At 42.5% G+C, this 9,464-nt stretch overlaps 1 long non-coding RNA gene across 1 annotated transcript; it reads left to right on the forward strand.

Moving 5' to 3' along the window:
• The first annotated feature begins 624 nt into the window (after positions 1–624).
• LOC140972423 (uncharacterized) lies at positions 625–1,849 on the forward strand. The gene is made up of 3 exons (XR_012174512.1): positions 625–748; positions 1,046–1,134; positions 1,728–1,849. It is a non-coding gene; the product is annotated as an uncharacterized lncRNA (long non-coding RNA).
• The last annotated feature ends 7,615 nt before the right edge of the window (positions 1,850–9,464 follow it).

The following is a 9,464-nucleotide window of genomic DNA, read 5'->3' on the forward strand; positions in this document are numbered from 1 at the left end:
TAATTGATGGGTAGAATCAAAGGTTGAATTTGAGCTAAATAGGTGATGGAAGTGCAGAAACGGTATGGCAAATGTGGCAGTAGTTGTGGTTTTTAGCATAATGTTTTGTATATTGATCCAATTGATGTGAGGCTACTTCCATTAGAAAGATATGACATAAGACTATAACTTTCATGTTTTGAGTTTTGTTTAAATCATTAGAGAAGACGAGCCAAAAGTGCCCCGAAATGTGTCGTGCGTATCGTCGTTCCTACAATGACACATGTTGGGAGATTTAGCATAACTTTTTACTCAGATCTCCAAATGACATGAAGCCAATTGGAGACGTAAGCCAAGACATAGAGCTACAACTTTGTAGTTTACCACTTTTGCAAATTCTGAAGTTAAAAATGTGTTCTTGGCAGAATACTGCGCGCCCCTGCGCAGGATCCGGCGCCCTAGCGCGCGCAGTGCTGAAATTTTGGTGTTTGGGCAGCAAGGGGCGCGCGGCTGCGCCAAAATCACACGCCATGGCGCCCAGCACTTGTACAAAAAATGTGTTTTGAGGTTTGGATGGTATATATTTGATTGGGGAATGATTTTTGTATCATTTTCTCTTCTCTTTTTCCTACTCCATCGGTTTAGAGCTAGGGTTCTTCATTTTTCCTTTCATCTTCTAATTTCTTCTTCAATCTATGGGAGATTTGTTCAAGGAAATTATGAAATGAAGTTAGATTTGTGATCCTCTCTCCAAGATCTTCAAGATGGTGTAAGTATGTTATATTTTTATTCAAGTTTGGAAATGGGATGAAGTTTAGAATTGATATTTGTGTTGATATTTGAGATGTTGGAGATGTTGAAATTGTGTTGGTTTGAATTTAAAATGGAATTGAAGCCAATGGCAAAGTATAGGAGCTAATTTCTTTAGCACGCATGCTATGTGTTTGATGAAATGATTCAATGAATGTTTTTATGGCATATTAAGGTTAAGAAATTTACGGATCTTGATTCAAAGCAGTATTGAACTAATTATGAATTTTGAACAGAAATTACTCTGTTTTGATAGATGATCAAAGTCCTTGAGTTATAGTAGAATTCAAAGGTTCAAGACTTCTCATCTACACATTTCGATCTTCTTTTGGTAATATTTGAAAGGTATGTTACGGTCGATAACATACGAGGTAAAAGTATCATTTTTATTTTAAATTGAAAACTCTATGGCTTGATGAACTATTGGTGATTTGATGATGATTGTTGTATTGAGATGAGTTGATTATGATATCGAGATGATGATATTGATTTGCATCATGACATTGCATATTGAGCCACTTGTTGATTCAGATTTGATATGGCGGAGGTCGCCTCGATATATTGATTTGTTGGACGTATGGAGCTATAGTTGAGTTGGCATAGTCTATGCGGAGGTCGCTGCTATAGCCTGAATACTCTCTATAGGCGCACCATAGTCTTGGGATTGTAGAACACAGCACCCCACCCCGAGCGGATGAGTCGGTGGATGTTGCTGGGTGATTCTATTCCCTTGGGTACCCTATGACCAGATGATTCACTTGATCTTGAGATTTATTGGTAGCCCACAGCTTCTGATCATGCATTGCATTATATTGCATCTTTATGAATTTATATGAAATATTTGAAAATTTAACTCTCATTTGTGATTGATTGTATCATACTGGGTTTATACTCACCGGCATGTCCGGTACCTCTTGTTTTCATGTGCTTGACGGTAGGTGAGGCGAGGCTTGGGATGCCAGAGTCCAGCTCCAGGCGAGGAGATACGAGTTAGAGTGGGATTCTCGGGTCTTAGGAGCTATGTGATGATGTTTGGATTTCTTTGGTTCACTACTTCATGTTGGCATGTTGAAAATTTATATTTTAAACATTTGATACAATTAAATTATTTTGACGATGTTTATGTAAGTTAGTGAAAAACAAATTATGTATTTTACTCAATAATTTGGTGTGTGACAATTATAATTATTAGTATTAGATATCGGACCCGGGGCACCACAGACCTTGTGTAGGGGTTCGGGTAGGGGTCCGGGTAGGCTGTGGAAATTCGTATTTTTGAAGGAAAAAGGACACGAACTCCGTGTCGGGGTCCGGGTAGGGGTCCGGATAGCCTCTGGACTTGGACATTCACGAAAATTCGCTATCTCATTCAATCATTCTCTCAATCCAAGCCTAAGGACCATGAACTAATACCTCGAGACTCATCCTAGGATGCTATTACATCGATTCAAACCCGTAAAAACACCCCAAACATCTCCAAGCATTGACAAGAAACTTCAATACAACAATAACCCGTAATCCGACATCGTTTCGCTTCCTACGGCTTCTATTATATCCCAAGCAAATCCCGACCAAAAAGAACCACCAAATAACATCTAAAATCATCCCATAACATATATAAATGCATTAGCACAAGCCCGGCGGTGCCCAACGAAGCCTGCAACTCAAAAACTTCAAAACATGATGAACATCATTTTCATAAGATCGCAGGCTTGAGCAGTCACACAAAAACAACCATAACTCACTCGTTTCTATTCCAAAAATTACAAATTTTATATCAAATCGAAGGTATCAAAGAGTACTACGTTTTATATGTTGAAAGTTATTCCAGAAACTCGACCAAACAATCGCAGTTTTTAAAATGACTGCAAAAACGTGATTTAAGAAAAAAAAACCATTTCAAACTTGATCCAAACATCATTGCTCAAACTTCCACACATCACGCATGTATTTTTACGCATAAATAACAACACAACGCATAATATGACAAGATCGATGCATAAACGAAAGAATATACGTGCCTTTTGATATTTAAAAATACCGAAACGAGGATATCGACGCGGAAGCGGAGCGAGGCTTGATCCGAGACGAACGTGGCACTATTTTCTTTGAAGAAAACACAACAAAACCTTGCTAGAATTTCAGAGGAAGGGGCGGATGCTGAAAGGTAGAAGAACCCTAGGTTTTTCTTTCAAAATCTGAAAATAAAAAACTGTGTAGTGTGTTGTGTGTTTTGGCCGTGTAAGTGTGTGTGTGTGTGTAGGTGTGTGTGCGTGAGTTTAGAACTAATTAGGGGATGATTTTGCTTAATTATGCCATTAACCATGCTAAATCTCATGCTAATAAAAATGTCAACTCAATTAACAAATTAATTAAAATACTCTCCCTACTAATCTTTAAATATAATTCCCTAATTAAAATAAAAAGTGCAAGCATTAAATCTTTAAAGGTTTTAAAATGTTAAAAACACTTAATAAATAAAGTAGGCTTTAAAAGACTAACACTTCATAAATTAATTAAAATGCCCGTCCTGAAAAAAAGAATAAAATACCGCATTAAAAATTTTCGCCAAAAGTCGTCGCCGGTCTTTCCTCGATCCCGCCTCGAATAATCGCTTGAAACATGAAACTCGAAAAACATTTTAACGTGCATCACATAAGCATAAATAATTTAAATACTGCATTTAATAAATTACGCCTGGCTAAAACTCATTTTAAATTTAAATAAATGATTTAATAATTAAATAAATGCATGGAATTTACGTGTACTGACTTTGGGCACTATAGTTCCTCCCCCACTTATATAAATTTCGTCCTCGAAATTAAATCTTACCGAACAACTCCGGATAGCGAAGCCTCATGTCTTCTTCAGTCTCCCAAGTGGCCTCTTCCACTGATTGGTTCAGCCACCGAACTTTGACTAGTTTCGTCACCTTGTTCCGAAGTCTACGCTCCCGTCTGTCTATGATTTGGATAGGTCTCTCTTCGTAAGACAGGTCTGGAGCCAACTGCAACGGCTCATAACTCAGAACATGCGAAGGATTCGCTAGGTACTTCCTCAGCATTGAGACGTGGGACACATTGTGTACCCCGGCCAGATTCGGCGGAAGGGCAACACGATAGGCTAGTGTGCCAACTCTGTCAAGAATTTCGAAAGGTCCAATAAATCTCGAACTCAGCTTGCCTCTCTTCCCAAATCTCGTAACACCCTTCATAGGTGCTATCTTTATAAAAACGTGATCACCCACGGCAAACTCGAGATCCCTCTTTCTCTTGTCAGCATAGCTCTTTTGGCGACTCTGGGCGGTTTTCATCCTATCTCGGATCTTTACCACCACATCTGCAGTCTGCTGAACTATCTCTGGCCCAAGCTCTGCTCTCTCTCCGACTTCATCCCAATGAATCGGCGATCTGCACTTCCTTCCGTACAATGCCTCGTAGGGAGCCATACCTATAGATGCTTGAAAACTGTTGTTGTATGTAAACTCCACTAGAGGTAGCTTCGATTCCCAAGTCCCTTGGAAATCGATCATACATGCTCGCAATAGATCCTCCAAAATCTGAATCACTCGCTCCGACTGGCCATCTGTCTGCGGGTGGAAAGCTGTACTGAATTGCAGCTTCGTCCCCATGGCTGCATGTAGGCTCTTCCAGAATGAGGATGTGAACCTCGGGTCTCTGTCAGAAACTATGGTAACTGGGATTCCGTGCAACCGAACGATCTCTCTGATATAAAGCTCTGCGTACTGCGTCATGGAGAAAGTCGTCTTCACTGGCAAGAAATGCGCTGATTTAGTGAGTCGGTCCACGATAACCCAAATGGCATTGGATCCTCTGACTGACCTTGGCAACCCAATAACAAAATCCATAGTAATATTCTCCCATTTCCACTCTGGGATAGAGAGTGGCTTAAGCATCCCTGCTGGCCTCTGGCGTTCTGCCTTCACCTGTTGACAAGTGAGGCATTCAGACACAAATCTGCGGATGTCTCTCTTCATCCCTGGCCACCAATACAAGATCTGCAGGTCTTTGTACATCTTGGTACCTCCTGGATGGATTGAATACGTAGATGCATGTGCCTCTGATAAGATATCTTCTCTGATCGAATCTACGTTAGGCACCCACATTCTTTCCCTGTATCTCACGATACCGTCTGACATTGAGTAGTGCACACTGCCCTTGGCTTCATCCTTCAGTCTCCATTTCTGCAACTGATCGTCTGAAGACTGTCCTTGACGGATACGGTCTAGTAAATCAGACTTGACTGTCACATTAGACAGCCTCGGAGCTCTGCCCTTAGGATAGACCTCTAGACAAAATTTCTGAATCTCAGACTGAAGAGGTATCTGCACTGACAACTTTGATATGGCTGCGACTTTTCTGCTCAGGGCGTCTGCGACGACATTAGCCTTTCCCGGATCGTAGCTAATTTCGCAGTCGTAGTCTTTTACAAGTGCCAACCATCTCCTCTGTCTCATATTCAGCTCCTTCTGCGTGAAGAAATACTTGAGACTCTTGTGATCACTGAATATCTGGCCTTTCTCGCCATACAAGTAGTGTCTCCAAATCTTAAACGCAAAGACTACTGCGGCTAATTCAAGATCGTGAGTCGGGTAGTTCTTCTCATGCACTTTCAACTGCCTGGAAGCATAAGCTATAACCCGACCATGCTGCATCAATACTGCGCCTAAACCGAGCTTAGATGCATCGGTGTATAACACAAAGTCTCCTTGCCTTGATGGCATGGCCAACACCGACGCTGAAATAAGAGCTTGCTATGTATCAAAGCTCTTCTGACATTTATCACTCCACACGAATTTTTCATTCTTCTTAGTCAGTGAAGTGAGTGGCACTGCTATCGAAGAAAATCCCTGAATAAATTTTTTGTAGTAGCCTGCTAGGCCTAGGAAACTGCGGATCTCTGAAGCATTCTTCGGCTCGACCCATTCCTTAACGGCTGCTACCTTAGCTGGATCTACCTCAATACCACTGCTAGACACTATATGCCCCAAAAACGCTACCTTCTCTAACAAAAACTCACACTTACTGAACTTCGCAAATAACTTGCGACTCTGCAAGGTCTGTAAAACCGTCCTCAAATGTTGACTGTGCTCCTCATGGTTCTTCGAGTAAATAAGGATATCGTCAATAAACACTATGAAGAATTGATCAAGATAAGGCTGGAATACTCGGTTCATGAGGTCCATGAAAATTGCTGGAGCATTCGTCAGTCCAAATGTCATTACCAAGAACTCGTAATGCCCATACCGGGTTCTGAAGGCTGTTTTGTGAACATCTGCATCTTTAACCTTCAGCTGATGATACCCTGATCGACGATCTATCTTAGAGAACACTGAAGCTCCCTGCAAATGATCGAACAAGTCCTCGATCCTTGGTAATGGGTATTTGTTCTTGATCGTTACCTTGTTCAGCTCTCGGTAATCGATACACAGCCTCATGCTCCCATCCTTCTTCTTTACAAAAAGCACTGGCGCGCCCCATGGAGAGAAACTAGGGCGAATAAACTCCTTGTCAAGAAGCTCCTGTATCTGCTGTTTAAGTTCTAGCATCTCAGCTGGAGCTAATCGGTACGGTGTCTTGGAGATTGGCACTGTGCCTGGAATAAGATCAATGAAAAACTCCACCTCCCTATCTGGTGGAAGACCTGTGACGTCGTCAGGAAAGACGTCTGGGAAGTCTCTGACTATCGGCACATCTGATATGGATGGAGTGGGCGCATCAGGTGCCGAAACAATGCTGGCCAAGAAAGCCTGACACCCCTTAGAAATAAGTCTCCGTGCCTGCATGCAGGAGATCAAACGAGGAAAGCTTCTCCATCGGTCTGGTTCAAAAAGAAACTGCTCCATTCCCATCGGTCTGACCAACACTGATCTCTTCTGAAAGTCAATCAGGACTCGATTCTTTGTCAGCCAGTCCATTCCCAAGATAATGTCGAATTCTGGCATCGACAGTACTATCAAGTCAGCATACACCAGGTGGCCCTGCAGTTCTAGATCAATATCTCTGACCACGCTGGTAGCTAAAAGTTCTTCCCCTGATGGGACTGTCACTGAATAGTTTACGTCAAGGCTGATAGACTTGACGTCTAAATGATTGACGAATGTCTCCGAGATGAAGGAGTGAGTGGCTCCCGAATCTATCAGGGCCGTCGCGGGTAATCTCTTAATGAAGATATTTCCTGAGAGACGTTAACATGACACGAAACTTACATCCCAAAAGTTCTAATATAAACCTTATGCAACAAAAGATACCAAAAATGCCAACTAGCAACTTAATAATCCCAAAACAAAAAGAGCATGCAAGGTAAAAAAAAATCTAATACTGTACTGAATTAAATAAATTACCCGTCAACAGTGTAGTGTCTGGGTTCGCCTCCTGAGCATGCATGGCGAACACCCTGCCCTGCGTTGGCTGCTTCCATTGTGGGCACTCCTTCAACATGTGGTCACTGGCTCCACATTTAAAGCATTTCCCTGATCCCCACAGACACTGCCCCGGATGTTGGCGATTGCACTTCTGACACACTGGGAAATTACCGGGCCTCTGCGGTGCTTTCTGCTGTGGAATAGGCCCCTTGCCTTGCGGTGGCCCCTGATAGGGATTCTTCCCTGGTTGCCCTTGGTAAGGTTTCTTGAGCGGAGGTCTCTGTTGCTGCGGTGCCTGATAGGGCCTCTTGCCCTGCCTATCATTCTCAATATCCCGCTGATCCTGTTCTGCCGCCAAAGCTCTAGACACGGCAACTGCATATGTAGTAGGACCAGCTACTCAGACATCTCGACGCAAGATCGACCGCAACCCATCCATGAAATGTCTCAACTTTTCTAGGGCATCATTAGCTATTAGGGGCACGAAGTAACACCCCCTTTCGAACTTCCTCACAAACTCTGCAACGCTGCTGTCCCCCTGTCGCAGCGCCACGAACTCCCTAGTCAATCGGGAGCGTACTTCCTCAGTGAAGTACTTGGAGTAGAAAACCTCCTTAAAACCATCCCAAGTCAGTGTTCGCAAATTCACTGACACTGATGCACTCTCTCACCAACGTCTGGCATCCCCTGCTAAAAGGAATATGGCACACCTGATTCGGTCTGCATCTGCCAGCTCCATGAAATCAAAGATTACTTTGATGGACTTAATCCATCCCTCAGCTATCATCGGGTCAGTAGTCCCCGAGAACTCCTTAGGATTCATCCTCCTAAACCTTTCGTACACAGCCTCTGGTCGGGGCCTCGCCTCTACATTAACCGCAGTCTGGTTCCCCGCAAACTGCGCGAAAAACTGTGTCATACCTGCAAGCATCTGCGCCTGCATATCTGGAGGTGGACGAGGAGGAGTGACCCTCTCCTCATCTCAAGCCTCTCGGTTCTCCTCTCTAGCTTCGCGGTTAATCACACGACTGGGAGGCATGCAGTTCCAACAATTTACCCACCACGTTAACCCAATATGCATGAACATGATACTAATAGCATAAGATGCACGTACTTTGAATTAAAAACATGGGCATGCTGAAATCATGATTCAATGCTTACTACATACATAATGCAAAACTTTAAAACTTACAGACTCGAGGTGCGACTTCGTGAGCTTCTTGCGACTGGCAGTAGGCGTAACACTTTACAAGAACACCGCTCTGATACCGACTGTAACGTACCGTACTTTTCTACTATTTAAAATTTGCGGAAAAATTTAAAATTTTCTTAAATAACTTGTGAACCTTCAAAATACAATTAAATAAACTGTACGTCTCAACCGTGGACAAGAAATCTAAAAATAAAGTTTGACCAAATATTTGTTTGAATGCTTCATGACCAGTAGCGTGAAATCAGAGTATTTGACATTTCATAAAACTTAAAATCTTGGGCGGTCCTCGGGTCTAGCCTTCAACTCAGTCCAAGCCAGCTCCTTGGTCCCCACCTCCAGCCTCCTCAACATACTCATCACCTGCATCGATCAAGTCTAGTGAGTCTAAAGACTCAACACGTATAAACTGGAAGTAACGAATAATACGTAATAAAACCACATGCAACTTTAAAATAAGAAGTACATACATGAAACTTGAACTTGCATAACAAAACTTGAACATACGTATATACATACATAGACGTGCCATCAACATAAAACTTTTCTTAAAACATGCTTGCATACTTGAACATACTTGAACGTACATAACTCCATCATTTTACGTAGAGGCATGTTTCATAGCAAGTGACCCATACATAATAAATGCCTGATCAGACAAACCACAGTAATGGGCTGACAGGGACGTATCCATTGCCACATACATGAGATCCCCGTTCATGTTTTAACGGGTTGATTGGTCTCCGTTCATGCTTTAACGCTTTCCACTCCTGCTCTAAACCCGTTCACGCTTTAACGGGGTGGAGAGGTCCTCGGCCACGTTCACCGACTTCCAAACCCATTCATAATTTGGTCACAAGACATTTAGCATACCACAAAAACTTGAAATATTTCCTTTTTGCACGTCAACATACTTACTTGGCGTTGAGGGATTCGTTGGATCTCGCTTGGGGCCACTGCTGCATACTAATATGAGTTCAAACACTTATCTTTCATAGCTTAGACATAGGTACTTGTGCTCACCTCCGAAGTAAATAAATAGCTTATGACATTCTAAATCATTCGGGACTTGACTTCGTT

The sequence above is a fragment of the Primulina huaijiensis genome, chromosome 3 (genome assembly GCF_012295235.1).
Source record: "Primulina huaijiensis isolate GDHJ02 chromosome 3, ASM1229523v2, whole genome shotgun sequence".
NCBI lineage: Eukaryota > Viridiplantae > Streptophyta > Magnoliopsida > Lamiales > Gesneriaceae > Primulina > Primulina huaijiensis.